A 15373-nucleotide genomic window follows, 5' to 3' on the forward strand; every position below is an offset into this window, starting at 1 on the left:
GTAGCTGCCCTGCTCTAAAGCCTCCCGTGGCTCCCCATTGCCTACTCAGTTACAACCACACCGTTTCCCTGGGCCTCCCAGATGCTTCCCAAAGACATCACAGGCCGCTGGCCCAGGCCTATGTCCCCGTCACCACCCTAAGCCTCTTGCAAGGAGCATTCACGCTCCCCTGCCCTCTGAGCCTTTACCCATGCTGTTCCCCACCCCACCCCCTGCCCAGAATGCTGTTCCTCATGGTTCCTCCACCTCCTTACCCGTGGAGCTCTTCATCTGTGAGCAGTCCTCTGCTGCATGTCCACTGCACTCCACACATTCCTCTATCCACTTCCTCACCATGCCGGGTAGGGAGGGGTCCAGGTGTTGCTGCCCCCAGGAGGGATGTCTTTTTCATATTTGGGTCCTCGGTACCAGCCCAGGACTGACGGACAGGAGGAAGGCAGTGCAGCCAACTGGATGGACTTAACCTCAGATGAGAGTCCTGGCCCAGCCACTCCTACCTGGGCGCTTCAGTTTCCTCATCTGTAAAATGGGGATCATATGAGTACCTGTTACAACAACTTGTTGATGATTAGATGATGCATCTAATTGGGTGGCACTGCCCCCAGGGATGTCCTGGAAATGGATGGGGGCCTTTTGGATTGTCACAAAGCTGGGGGCAGGTGGGGAGTGCCACCATATGTAGGAGACAGTGGGATGGGGAAGGCAGGTGATGAGCAGAGGGTGGGAAGGTCCTGACCAGTGAGAACTGTCCCATGATCCACGTGACTCTCCTGTGTCCTGCTGGACATCACATAGGGAAGAAGAGATGTTTATCAGCCCTAACCAGTTTGGCTCAGCGGATAGAGCATCGGCCTGCGGACTCAAGGGTCTCAGGCTCGATTCCGGTCAAGGGCATGTACCTTGGTTGCGGGCACATCCCCAGTAGGAGGCGTGCAAGAGGCAGCTGATCGATGTTTCGCTCTCATCAATGTTTCTAACTCTCTATCCCTCTCCCCTCCTCTCTGTAGAAAATCAATAAAATATATTTGGGGGAAAAAAGAGATGTTTATCATTACAGGGGTCTATACCTTCGCTCTGCTTTGCACATAAATATAAAGCGCTTTTGCACAGTTTGAATATACACTGAATTTTCCAGGGGTGGCGCTGAGGACAAAAGCGAGAGAAGCCCATATTTACTTTATTCAGAACAGGCCAAGAGCTGCTCACAGTTTGGGACGGTGACCCTGTTGGTCTCCGCTCAGCACCCCACGTCTCTGCATGTCTGTGGCTGCCACCTTCACGGTGGCTTTGCGGGGGCCACGGCTCCTGACGGCTCCACTGTGTCTTCGGGAGCAGCTGGGCCTGAGCACTTACAGGTTCAAACAGATTTTATTTTACACGAGGTTCTTTTTATTCCTCCTTTACATTACAGTTGGGGCATTCTATATGGATATTTTTAAAAGTTATGTGTGTGGGCAAGTTACAGCATTCATGGGGTTCATTCCAGAGCATTAAAGAGGGTATCACATGTGTTTAATATAAAAGGTGGGAGAGGGCGGGGGACCGTGCTGCAGAGTTGTAGGGATTCAGGCATTACTGTTAGGGGCGCAGTACACATTGGACGGGTGAACGAATGAATGACTGGAGACCTGTTGCGAAAGGAGGCTCTCATGTTACCCTCATACTACCACCCTCATATGCCCTTCATATTACCACACACAGGAGACCCCTTGTTTGGGCCAGCCTGGCCCTGTGTGCTTCCGGTTCCAGAACCTTCTGTGGGGCCAGCTAAGTACAAGGCTTCCTTGATCCCGGCAGCCAGCTCATTGCTGCTCCAGGAAATTGCTCAGGATAACTTTACTAGTAACCTTGCTTTTGGAGCCCCTGGGCAGAGGCCACCTGGATGTGAAGGCCCAGCTGGAGCTGGATCGGGGCCACTGTCCCACCCTCTGGGGCCTTTGCCCCAGTCCCAGGGTGAGAGAGGGAATTCCCACCCAGACCCGGGCAGAAGGGAGGGAAAAGGTGGGCCCCGTGATTCTGGGTGTCATGCTCCTTCCTGCTGGGAATAAATATCATCGCGTTAGCCTCAAATTTGTTCCTTTATTTACTTACACATTTTCTCTTTACAGGAAATGCATGCTCGCTGTTAAAAGAGCTCCAACCGGTACAGGAGTGTGGATTCTCTGCTTTGTCTGTTCTTTCTCACTAACCAGAGGTGGGCTGGCACCGTCAATAACTGAGCATGTGCCTTCTCCACATGTGCATACCCAACACACTCTTTGTTCTTTACAAACCCAGATCACACTGGACCTATTATTCTGCAATTTGTTTTATACTAAGTCATGTGTTGAGAGCTCCTTTCCAGGGCAGCGCCTACAGAGCAACTGCTATTCATTTTATAGCTCTATGTTTATTTATTTGGCCTTAGATTTTGTTGTTAAACTTTTTTTCCTCATGGAAGGAATACATTCATATGGTTGACAATGATTTTAAGAGAAAAATAATCCTCTATTTCCCCAAAGTCTCCAAGTTTGCTTTTTGTTTTTCTGGACTAAACTTTTTAAAAAATATATATATTTTATCGATTTTTTTACAGAGAGGAAGGGAGAGGGATAGAGAGTTAGAAACATCGATGGGAGAGAAACATCGATCAGCTGCCTCCTGCACACCCCCTACTGGGGATGTGCTCGCAACCAAGGTACATGCCCTTGACTGGAATCGAACCCGGGACCCCTCAGTCCGCAGGCCGATGCTCTATCCACTGAGCCAAACTGGTCAGGGAACTGGACTAAACTTTTAAAAAACACACTGCAGCTTCTTCATGTGTCTGTTTTAGGCAACATCGGCCGGTGCCCCTCCATGGAAAGTGAGGGAATGAGGGACCCTTCCCTAAGGTTTGCAGTCTGGGTGATTTTATTTTTATGTTGCCAAGGTCCATTGGCGCTTATATTCTATTTCAGCCCCAGAAGTGTAACTAGGATTGATTGTAAAAAGCGAAAGTTAATATCCAGCAGTTTTGGTCACAGCTAACACTTATAAAACCCTTAACCATATCCTGGTATTGTTCAAAGCACTTCACGGGGAAGTTAACTTGTTTAATCCTCACAACAACCCTAGGAAGTAGCAACTGACATTACGCCCATTTTACAGGTGAAGAAACTGAGGCAGAGAAAGCTGAGTTGTCGTCCCAGGATGACTCAGCTAGTACGTGGCAGAGTGGGGACTGGAACCCCAATAGTGTCAGGTCTGTGTTCTGAACCAGTTACACTGATTTGTGTTCTGGCTTTGAGGTGAGAATCCCCAACCCAGAGGAAAACAGAACTGAGAGACGGCCAGATCTGAGTGCAAAGAACATAATTATGACCCCTGGATCCAACCGTGCCTGGAGCCCTACCTGTTGACACTTCCTGCATGCTGACATTTTCATGAGCAAAGATTCTCTTTATTGCTTCATCCAGTTTGGTTTGCATTTTTCTGTCACTGGCCACCAACAGTGCGGTTGAGGAAAGTTTTGCAGAAAGAGGTGATGCCTAAGCTAAGCAAGTCTGGAAAGATAAGTAGGCACTGATCAAATGCACGAAAATGGAAGGAAGTTCAAGAATGAGGAAAGGTATGGAGGCGGGAAACAGCAAGATGCGGAAGTCTGGTCTTTCTAGAGAGGGCAGTGGGAGGGGGGCTGTGACTGGGTGATAGTGAGGCCCACGGGGTCAGGACTGAGAGAAGCTTTCTGTCGTGGATGCATAGGCTCAGCCCATGGAGAGGAAAGGGAACCAACAGGAAGTCTGCTTTGAGGCCACAACTTGCGTCCAAATCAGGCGTCTTTTTACACTGTGCTGGTGATGACAGGAAACTAAACCGGAGCCTTGAGGAGGGAGAGTGGGAGGCCGGACTCCATGGGCTCTGGTCAAGGTCTGATTCAGAACCAGAAACCGTGTTGGTGGTGAGATGTCGCTGAAGCCAGAGCAGCCTCCAGATGGCTTGGGGTCTCCAGAGGCGAAGCACAGGGACACGACCCGCTCTTCTCGGTTGCACCTGCAGAACCTCTGTCTGAGGAAGAGAGAAGCTGGCCGTGTCCCTGGGTCAGGCCATGAATCGTGGCAAACACACAGCACTATGGCTCCCAGGCCATGACCTCAACCCTCACAATAATTTTACGAGGAAAGTCCTGCTATTATCTTTATTCTACAGATGGGGAGACTAAGGCACCGCCAGGCCAAATGACTTGCCTAAGGTCGCACAGCTAACACGTGGCCAAGCTGGGATTTGATCGCAGACAATCTGGCTCTGCCCAGGTTGTTGCCCCTGCCCTGTAGGAGGCTGGGAGTCTGAGACTCAGATGGGCCAAGCAGCAGCCCTGCCCTCTGCCTCGTCTTCCTCCTCACAACATGGCAGGAACAGTGGCTTGTGGACTCATGAGAGTTCTGACTCCCCTCCTTGCTGCTGTCCCAGGAGTGGGCTTGTGGGATAGAACTGGGGCAGGGTGAGAGGAAAGATGACATCTCACTCTGATCTTTCACCTGCAGGGGAAACTCTGAACACAAGGGCCTGTCCCAGATAGAGAAGAGATCCAGACCATGGGGGCAGTTCAGAATCATTAAAATCAGGATGGTAGCAAAAAACGTCAACCAGCTGTGACCTACCTTAGAGCCACAGTGAGGTCAAAATGATCTGGAAAACATTCACGTAGCTTTTAAAAATCCAAGTCTTAGAGCTCTTTAAAGCTCTCAGGAAGCTTTAAGGGATGAGGGAGGGGACCACGCCTGCTCTGGGGAAGGCAGAATGGGAGGCTGAGAGCAAGGCTTTGGCTTCAGCCAGTCCCAGGTTCTGGGTTCGAGTCCCACCTCCGCTGTCCACCATGGGAGTCTTGGGCAATCCCTTTAACCCCTTTGCTCCCCGGTTTTCTCATCTTACAATGGGAATAATAAAGGTGCTCACCTCCTAAGAAGTTATCAAGTTTAACAAGTGACAATCCTTGAAGATGCTAAGCCAGGGCCTCATGCACGAGGGGCATTCAGTTTTCACTAAATTGAATGAAATACATTAAATACTGTGGTTGGATAGAACGCATTTTATGTTATGGGGTTAAGTAGGGAAAAACAGCCAGACTGCAACACTAGCTCTAAACTAAATGGCAAGTCTGTAAGCATTACATCTGAGTGGGGACAAGGACTGGGGGGTCAGGGAAGAGGAGGGCATTAGGGGGGCTGCGAGTGCATTTGGGTTTTGTTTACCTCTAACATGGCTTGCACGGTGTAGGTATGAAGAGGAGGTGCCACACGATGGAGCGCCTATTGTCTGCCAGTGTCCAGGGTTGTAACTCATCTTCACAGGAATTTGCCAAGGGGGCTGCGTGGCCCCATTTTACAGATGAGGAAGCCGAGGCCAAGGGGGGCTGAACAGGCCCCGGCAGCAGGCCCGCGGGCCACCACTAACTCAGCCATCCTTCTCCCCATGGAAATCCTATCAGAGGTGGGAGAACAGCGGTGACTCTCTGCAGGCTGCTGTGGAGCCTCCAAGACATCTGCTTTCTGGATTGGGGACCCCACACCCTCAGGCCAAGGGAAGGAGGGAGGAGGCTTATGGGGGACTTGTCATAGCCCCCCACCTTGTTCTCCATTCAGGCAACCTCTTCCCAACCTCGAAACAACCCACATGAGAGTCTGGGACTCAGTGGCTGGTCCAACACCAAAAGCAGGAGCCCCCACTCACTCACCTACTCCCTGCCCCCTCCCTTGGCCCCCTCCCCAGCCTGGAGCCTGGGGCCTGGGGCAGCTCTCCACTCATCACCCCAAGTGGACCTGACCACTCCCCACCCCAAAGGGGGCAGCGTGTGGGGCAGCACTGATGGGAGAAGCAGACAGGCTGCCTAATGGGGCTCTGGGGAGGGGAGGTGTTGAGTGTGGCAGGAGGGGGTTGTGGCCGGAGAGCTAATGACATTAACAGGCCCTAAGGCTGACAGGGCTGAGTTGTCATCTGGGGCCCTGGGAGGGGACAAAATGTGGGACTAGAAGTTGGTACAGGTGCCCTGGGTACCCCTGCCCGCCTCACTTAAGCGACCCAGTGTCCTAGTGCAGGCGGGGCTTAGCTATGATACTACTAATAACAACAAAGAGAATAAATAAGGAAATCTGCCACACTCACCAGGCCACCAGCTCTCCCTGCTTGGTCTCATGCTTCACAGTGACCCTCTGAGGGAGACACTCTGTTGTCCCCATTGTGTCTCAGATGGCACCAGAGAGGGCAAACCATCTGCCCGAGGTCACACAGCATCTAAACCAGGTCTGAAGGGATCCATAACCCACCCCTTAATCTCAATGGCTACGTAGGTCTCCAACTTCAGTGAATCTGAGGCGCTGGTACATGCAGATCCCTAGCCCCACCTTGGTTCACTACATCAGAACGCAAGGGGACAAAGGCCCCTGGGCCCAAGCAGTTCTGGTAATGGAGGCTGCAGGTTGGGAAGCCGCTGAGCGGGCAGCTGGTGCAGGGCTGCCTTACAGGAAAAGGGGAGAACCCCAGGGGTGAGGGAGGCAGAGAGCCAGCTACCCTGCCAGGCGGGCACCAGGGGGGCTCTCAGGAAGGGCCTTTGCAAATCAATGGCAAATGATGAAAAATGCAGATGGATAAATAACTTAAAAGACCCAGGCTTGCTGGAAATGGTTTCTGATCTCAGATCAGCTGCTGGGCAGCCAGGCAGGCTCACCAGCTCTATTTTTAATTAGGGGCAGTTCGGTGGGGACCGCTGGCTCTTTGGGTTGCTTTGAAAGGAGGTTCTGCCTCTGTCTTCCCCACGGAGCAGCTTTTGCTCATCCTCTCCAGCCCCAGCATGAGAAAGGTCGCTGGGAGCCCCGACTAGGCAGGCAGGAGAGGTGGACAGCATGGCTTGGACCTCAGAAAGGGTGTGTGCAAGCTCCGGCTCTGCCGCTTCAAGGATGCATTTCTGGGCAGATCATTTACTCTCGCAGAATCTCATCGGTAGTACCTCCCTTGCAGGGACATTTGGAGGATTCGCTGGGCCTGTGTATGTGCAGTGCTTAGCACACACAGTCCCTGCCGAGGAAGTGCTCGGCGAACGTTAAAGGAAGCTGAGCTGACATTCTAGGGCAGTGGTTCTCAACCTTCCTAATGCCGTGACCCTTGAATACAGTCCCTAGCGTTGTGGTGACCCCAATTTCATTGTTACAAATTGAACATAATTAAAGCATAGTGATTCATCACAAAAACAATATGTAATTATATATGTGTTTTCCGATGGTCTTAGGCAACCCCTGTGAAAGGGTCGTTCGACCCCCAAAGGGGGCGCGACCCACAGGTTGAGAACCGCTGTTCTAGGGGAAGGCTGCCTGGATTCACAGCCTAGCTCTCCTCAGCCTCTCCCAGCTCGTCTCCTGACCTGTCGGATGTGTGCACTGACTGTGTCCTCCTCCGAGGCGGTTAACACGAAGATGAGAGATGACACATGCCTGGTGTCAGACCGGCAGTAAGCACTAGATCAGTGGTTCTCAACCTTGGCTGCACATGAGAATCACCTGGGAATCTTTTCAAAATCCTCATTTCTGGGCCTCATCTTCCGGAAATTCTGTTTCTGTGTGATGGGGTGGGGACACAACATTAGAAACAAAGAAACAGAATTTCAGAGATTGAGGCCCAGAAATCAGGATTTTAAAAAGATTCCCAGGTGATTCTCATGTGCAGCCAAGGTTGAGAACCACTGCACTAGAGGGTAGTTGTGTTGTTGTTTCATGAAAAGATTGGGAAGAAATATTAAATAACCCAAAGTCACTACTACAGGGTGAGGTCTGAGCCAGGGACGGAGGTTGTAGGCTGTATCCCTACCCATCCTGGTCCTTCATCTCTGATTATCGGAGTAAGAAATGCCGGGGGGAAGATGCCTCTTATGGTCAGGAAATGTTTCCTTGGGATAGGGCGGGGGTGCTGGTCAGTTCAACCTGGTGAGTGAGAGCTGGAGCCTCGACATCAGGACCAAGCCTCCACCTACGGACCAAGCCTCCACCTACGGACCATGGAACAAGTCCTTTCGCCTCTCTGAGCCTCAGTTTTTCCACCTCTAAGGTTCCTCCCAGCATAGCAGTTATGGTTGCTTGTTAGGATTTCGGGCCTTACATTAGAACAGGCTCAGAATAAAGGGCGGTTTTTAGAAAAAAACATTCCTTGGACAAGACCAGAGTCCGCAGGATCTTAGAGGGAAGGGGAACAGATTGCCCTACTTGAACGTGGAGAGAAGAACCGTGTTCGACATCACTAATCATCGGGGAAATGCAAATCAAACCCATAACGAGCTATCACCTCACAGCTGTTCGGATGCCCTTTCTGCAAAAGACAAGACATAACAGATACGGGCGAGAATGTGAAGGAAAGGGAACACTTGTGCACTGTTGGTGGGACTGTAAATCGGTGCAGACGCTGTGGAAAACAGTATGGAGGTCTCTCAAGCAACTAAGACTAGATCGAGCAATTCCCCTTCAGGGTATACAAGCAAAGGAAATGAAACCATGGTCTCAAAGAGATACCTGACTCTCGTGTTCATTGCAGCATTATTCACAACAGCCCAGATACAGAAACAATCCAAGCGCCCCACTGACGGATGAATGGATCAAGAAAATGTTACATACACAATGGTAGATTATTCGGCCATAAAAGGGAAGGAAATCCTGTCATTTGTGACAATATGGATAAATCCGGAGGGTATTATGCTAAGTGAAATGGGCCAGACAAAAATAAATGCTGCACGGTGTCACTTACATTTAGAATCGAAAACTCATAGAAACAGAGTAGAAAGGTGGTTGCCAGGGCTGGGAGAGAAGGACAGAGAGACTGGCAAAAGGCTATTAACTTTCAGTTATAAGGTGAACAAGGGGAGAGGGTCTCATGTAAAACATGATGACTATAATTGATAAAACTGCATTGTATAATTGAAATTTGCTGAGAGTAGAACTTAAATGCTCACACACACACACACACACACACACACACACACACACAGTAAAATGTGGGATGAAAAAAGACACGAGAGGTCGTGCTCACGCCCAGTGAATACATTGTCCCCAAAATGCCGTGGGCAGGAGGACTCTGCTCCCTGTCTCCCCTGCAAGACCTGCATTTCCTAGTTGATACCACACACAAGCGGGGCAGTCTGAGTCGCTACAATGCCTCCCCCAGCTAACTGGGTACCCCTGGAGAACGAGACCACGTCTCCCTCCCCCCTATCCCATAGCTGAGTTCTGGACTGGTATACAATCAGTGCTCAGTAAGGAGAATTGCACAATGGTGTGTGGTGGCACCATTTACAAAACAGCCACATGTGTTATGACCTCTCAATTCTATAAGACTGGCTTTACTACCTCCATTTTACCAGCTTGGATGGACCGGAAGACCGGCCTAAGGTCACACAGCTGCTAGAGATCTACTTATGCTCCCATCACCCTTGGATAGTCTCTAAAATGGCAGCTGAAGTGTTTTATTTTGCTTTTAACCTTTATTGTGTCTCACAGTCATTGGAACACAGTCATTGGAACAGAACCGTGGCTTGGAACCAGAGCTATTCTTCAGAGCCCATTCTCTCAACCACTACCCTCCACTGACCAGCACTTTCTTTCCAACTCCAAGCCATGTTTGCCAACTCCACAACACCCATTCATACAAGATGTCCATATTGCTTGTCTCTCACCTCACCCCCATACCCAGGACAGGGCAAAGCAGAAGGAATAGGCAGGGGTGGACACAGAGAGAGGAAATTACATGATAGGGGTCAACATAACAGTTAAGCAGCAAATCCAGGATTAGAATGAGGTTTGTCAGATTCCAGAGCCTGCATTCTTAAATAGTATATAATATTGCCTCCAATCATATTTCATTAATTTAGTAGTCTTTATATTTATACCATATAGTGGAATACTTATAGTTTATTAATCTCCCATTTATGGTTCTTACACATCCAATATAATAAAAGGCTAATATGCAAATTGACCTAACAGCAGAATGACTGATTGCTATGACACTCACTGACCACCAGCGGGCGGACGCTCAATGGAGGAACTACCCCCTGGTGGTCAGTGCGCTGCTCAGCCAGAAGCTGGGCTCATGGCTGGCAAGTGCAGTGTCAGTGGCAGGAGCGGGCCTAAGCCATCAGTTGGACATCCCCCGAGGGCTCTCCGACTGTGAGATGGCACAGGCACTCCCCCCTGCAGTGCATGAATCTCATGCACCAGGCCTCTAGTTCCATTATAATTAAGGATTCATTTGTTGTAGGTGAGGAGTCAATAAGATCACGTATGCACCATGCTGAGTGCACAAGGTCCCTACAGAGACCAGGAAATGCCCAAGTAGTTCTGAGCTCCTCTTGGGCGAGGACCGGGTCTCATTTACCTTTGTAGATGTGGCACCTAGCACAGTGCCTGGCACAGGACTGGTACTAGAGCAGTGAATAAAATAAATGAATGGAAAAACCTGAACCTCCAACCACATTTTCTGTTTATTTGTTTTTCTGATTTCCAGAGCCATTTCCTTTACATCACAACCTTAAGGATCTGAAGTTGCTGGAACCTTGAGTGGTCAAGGGCACAACCCAGCAGAGGTGGGAAGTGCCAAGGGGTGGACTGTGGATAGCAGTTTGGCTAAACATGGAGGCTCTGGACCCAACTTCCCTGGATTCAAATTCTGACTCTACCACATATTAGTTATGGGACCTCAGGCAAGTTATTCTCCCATCAGTAGGAGGGGCTGCCACAGGCAAGACTTTGGTGAAGGAATCTCAAGGTCCACCAGTGGGTGAGGCAGGCGGGGGTTTGCAGTTTTGCCTTCATGGGTCTCCTCTGTCAGACTCCCCTTGCGGCCAGCGTTGTACTCCTGCCTGGCCGAACGCATAAAGCCTTGTTAATAATGAATAGGCCCCTGTCTGCCTTACTTAACACTGAGCTCCAAGCAGATGCACAGCCCTTTATAAATGATCCAGTCCAGCTGATTAGGCCTCCCGGGGCGCGTTCCTGCAGCCAGCCTCTTGTTCCCCGTAATGGAATCATAATGTTAATGTGATTTCAATTAGGACTACGTTACAGAACACAGGTGCTGGAGTGAGCCTGGGGCCGGAAGCCTCCCCGGGGACTCATTTTCCTGGGAAAGGTACGTGTGTTTCCAAAGGCTCTGCCAACCTTGGGAAAAAGCAAGTCACCCCGGCCGAAGGGAAGCCATAAAAGCAGACAAGGGGTATCCAGAGCCCACATTTCCTGCTCTTCAGGGGCCCCAAACCCACGTTTCTTATTCAAACTTGATTTGTATGTAACCCCCTTTTACGAGAGAAAGTGTGTCATGGGGAACTCTGAGGTCCGCACGCAGGCCCTGATTGGAGAAACACTGGCCCAAGAACCACAGTGTTGGTCTAGGAAAATGTCTTTTCATTATAAATGATCACAGCGAGAGAGGCATTGTCTTAAAAAATGGCAACAGCATTTTTTTCTTAATAAAAATAGCTCACCTAGGAGGGGTTCACCATGTACCAGACGTAATTCTTAGTGTTTTATGTGTATAAGCTCACTTCGGAGAGCTTATCATCAAAACAAAAGCATGCAGCTATTTTTTGAAAATTTTCATAGGATGCAAAGAGCCCCAAGAACACACTTCTAGTCCCCAGTCTGCGAGCAGCCAGTCCAGATGGGATCCTGGAGTGCACTGGGCCGATTCTCATTCTACGTATGAGAAACAGAGAGCCACAGGCGGGAGGGACTGGCCCAAGGTCTCCTAGGAGGTGAGGGGCCAAAAGGAGACCAGAACCCAGGTGTGCTGACTCCCAGCCCAGGTTCCTCCACCAGGCTCATTATAAAGAAAGTACAGAGAGGAAAATAAAAACCACCCCAAATTCCACACCCAGAAATCTCCATGGCTAAGAGTCTAGAATCATCTCCAGTATTTTTTCTATAAACATATTGTATATGCACTCAATAGCATAAAATAGGATAATAATGAATAAACCTTCACGACCTGGTATTTCCCCACCTAAATATAGCATGCCAGCCAGGCAGTGCTGGGGCATTTGTTTCTGACACCATGTCATTCTAATGACCCTACAGGCTTAGGGGTCCTTCAGGCTGCCCACCCCCCCCCCCCCTGGACAAATGCAGGCAGAGAGGTGAGAAAGGGCAGTGGTTCCCAAGGTGCCCCAAGGGCCATCACTGGCAGAGTCGGGCTTAATACCCGAGGCTCTGGGGTTTGTCCCCACCCTCCACGACGCAGGCCCGTTTTCTATTCCTTGGCTGCGTACTGGCACCAGGTAGGAAGGTCAGGACCCCCTAATGCCCCTACGTGGGGCCCTGGCTGGGACAGTGTGCCAAGGGCTTATTTACATTGGGAAACAGTATATCTTCCATAGCAACTCCTGTAATACTCCAGGTGAGTCAATATCCAGGATCCTGGGAGCTGACGGACCCCTCCTCCCCCAGGCCTGGAAGCTGATGGAAGGAAGTGAGACAAGCCCCTCTCCACACACAGCCCTTGGCGATTATTCCTGGGACTCTGACCTGAGAAGTGAGCAAGGATGGCCTAGTGCCGTGGTCGGCAAACTGCGGTTCTCGAGCCACATGCGGCTCTTTGGTCCCTTGAGTGTGGCTCTTCCTAAGCCTTAGGAGTACCCTAATTAAGTTAATAACAACGTACCTACCTATATAGTTTAAGTTTAAAAAATTTGACTCTCAAAAGAAATTTCAATCGTTGTACTGTTGATATTTGGCTCTGTTGACTAATGAGTTTGCCGACCACTGGCCTAGTGGTTCCTTGGGAGCTGTAGGGGAGGCAGTGCCCAGTGGAAATTAACTTGCCCCCCCCCCCCCCCACAAGCTCCCATTCTTAGGGGTGGAGCCACAGTGCCTGGGGCTGGAATCCTCGCTCCTCTCCTTACCGTCTGTGTGGCCTTCGGCAGTCCCCTCCATTCTGTCTGCACTGTATGGCCCGATAGAGAAAGATGGAGCAAGGGATGCCACAGGGTCACCTGTAAAAAAAGAGGAAAACAAGGCATTACTTCAGGTTTTCCAAGAAAGCAAGAATTTATTTATTTTTTGTTTATTATTTTTTATTGTTGTTAATCCTCACCCAAGGGTATTTTTCCACTGATTTTTAGGGAGAGTGGGAGAGAGGGAAGGACAGAGAGAAACAGATGTGAGAGAACCACTTTGATTGGTTGCCTCCTGCATGAGCCCTGACTAGGGCCCGGGCTGGGGAGAAGCCTGCAACCAATGTATGTGCCTGTGACCTGAATCAAACCCGGGACCCTTTGGTCCGCAGGCTGACACTATCCACTGAGCCAAACCGGCTGGGGCCAAGAAAGTTTAAAATGGCAGGTTAAAGTCCTATTTACCCAAAGCCCACCAAAAAGAACAATGAATTTGGAAGAGAGAGGGGAAAAAAAAGAGCAAGACCTCCATCTTTTATTAAACTAGAAAGTATACCTGCTAAATGCTCTAAAATATGATCTCAAATAAGACACAATACCTGAGGAGGAAGAGGGTATCCCTGCAGAAGGCACAGTTGAGAGGCCTGCCTGGTGGATGACGGAGTCTGGGCTGAGTTTAGGCCACGGAGGGATCGGGCGCTTACCCATCCAGACCCAGTTCAATGTCACAGGGCAGTGTGGGGGAGGGAGGGAGCTTGCTGACTTGCTGTGTCTCCCTGCCCAGCACCCAACACCTCCAAACGCGGGCAGACTGCTAGATGAAGAAGTTGCAAAATGCAACTCTGGAGACTGGCAGCCTAGAGGTCTTTGCTGAGAGTTTCAAAAGCCTTAGGGCTGAAACTGTGAGGGTTGGGAGGTGGGGGTGGGGTGGGGGGGGTGGAGTCAGAGGCAATGAGCTCCAGGGAAAGAAAATGAAGGATTTAGTAAGATTGTTTTAGTGAGCACAAACCTAATCACACACACACACCCTCGCCCCCCCATTACCTGCTCCTTTCAACATCAGCTTTCAAGAAATGGCTGGCCTTTTCCAAGATGAATGAATCACAAAGGAACATCATGGAACTGCGGGGGGGGGGGGGGGGGGGGGACAACAGGAAAAAAAAGGAAATGAAGCTAAGAAACATAAGCAAAAGCCAAAAGAGCTTACATCACAAGAGGAATTACTAAAAAACAAAAACAGAGGGAGAGTTCAAACACATAGCTCTCCATGGACTCAGAGACTGCAGGGCTCTGACCTCTCTGAATGAGCTAAGAGATGTCAAGGGGCCGAAACCGGTTTGGCTCAGTGGATAGAGCCTCCGCCTGCGGACTGAAAGGTCCCAGGTTCGATTCCGGTCGGGGGCATGTGCCTTGGTTGCGGCCGCATCCCCAGTGAGGGGGAGTGTGCAGAAGGCAGCTGATCGATGTTTCTGGCTCTTTATCTCTCTCCTTTCCTCTCTGTAAAAAAAAAAGACTCAGTGAAATATATTTAAAAAAAAAAAAAAAAAGAGATGTCAAGGGTTCCTTAAAGAGACTGTGAAGTGACAGACAGAAGGAGAATTGGCGGCACTCAGGAAAGAAGTGAAAGCAACAAATACATTTAGAAATTAGAAAGACACACGGAAAAGAAGAAAAACTCAGGATAAACGCGGCACAAAACAGAGAAAGGTACATAGCAAACACCGGAGAAAAGCACACAAAAATAAATGGAAAGAAACTTAATAAAATTTATCTGAGTGAATTTGAAGATCTGATTGGCTTTGTTAGACCACTCACAGATTGGGCAGCACCCCATCTAGCAAGCAGAGAGCCAGCCACTCAGGAGTTACACAAGATGCAAAGCTGTTATAGAAAGAAACGTGGGACGAGGAAGTAATCGGCAAGAGAAAAATGCGTTCATTGGAGGAAAGTAAGTGTTCAGATGATCATGGCTTCTCATTGGCTGAGCTGCGGCCGTTTCCATTGGCTGGGCTTGTTGCTGGGCAAGAGAAAAATCTTTCTTCGCTTGGCTAGACTAGTAAATAGCTACACTTCCCGTTTGGGAGTACAAGGCATGTACATCTCTTCCTTTGGCGATCTTTTATTGAGCCTCTTCTTTTTGGGGTCAGTATTAATGTCTTTCTGTGTGTGTCATTGACATGCAGTGGTAGAGCATGAGAGCGCCTTCTACAGGCCTTACCAACTCCAATTTTAGTTGAAATTTCCCTTCTTTTCATAAAACACACATATAAACAATGGTGTATTTGTTACTGCTGTAACGAGTACCATGAACGGGTGGTTTAACACAACAGAATTTTATTCTCTTTCAGTTCTAGAGACTAGAAGTCTGAAATCCAGGTGTTAGCAGTACAGGCTCCTTCTGAGGGCTCGGGGAGAATCTGCCCCAGGCTCACTCCTGGCTTCTGATGATGACGGGCTGCCCTTGCCTGCAGCTGTGACTCTCCAATCTCTGTCTTC

General features: G+C 49.7%; 1 long non-coding RNA gene across 1 annotated transcript; it reads right to left on the bottom strand.

Moving 5' to 3' along the window:
- Window positions 1-260: 260 nt before the first annotated feature.
- LOC118664009 lies at window positions 261-14004 on the bottom strand. Its single transcript, XR_004970248.1, has 3 exons — window positions 13922-14004; window positions 12887-12976; window positions 261-519 (listed from the first exon to the last, which is right to left on the bottom strand). It is a non-coding gene; the product is annotated as an uncharacterized LOC118664009 (long non-coding RNA).
- Window positions 14005-15373: the final 1369 nt, after the last annotated feature.

This window comes from Myotis myotis, unplaced genomic scaffold (assembly GCF_014108235.1).
Source record: "Myotis myotis isolate mMyoMyo1 unplaced genomic scaffold, mMyoMyo1.p scaffold_m19_p_10, whole genome shotgun sequence".
NCBI classification, from domain to species: Eukaryota; Metazoa; Chordata; class Mammalia; order Chiroptera; family Vespertilionidae; genus Myotis; species Myotis myotis.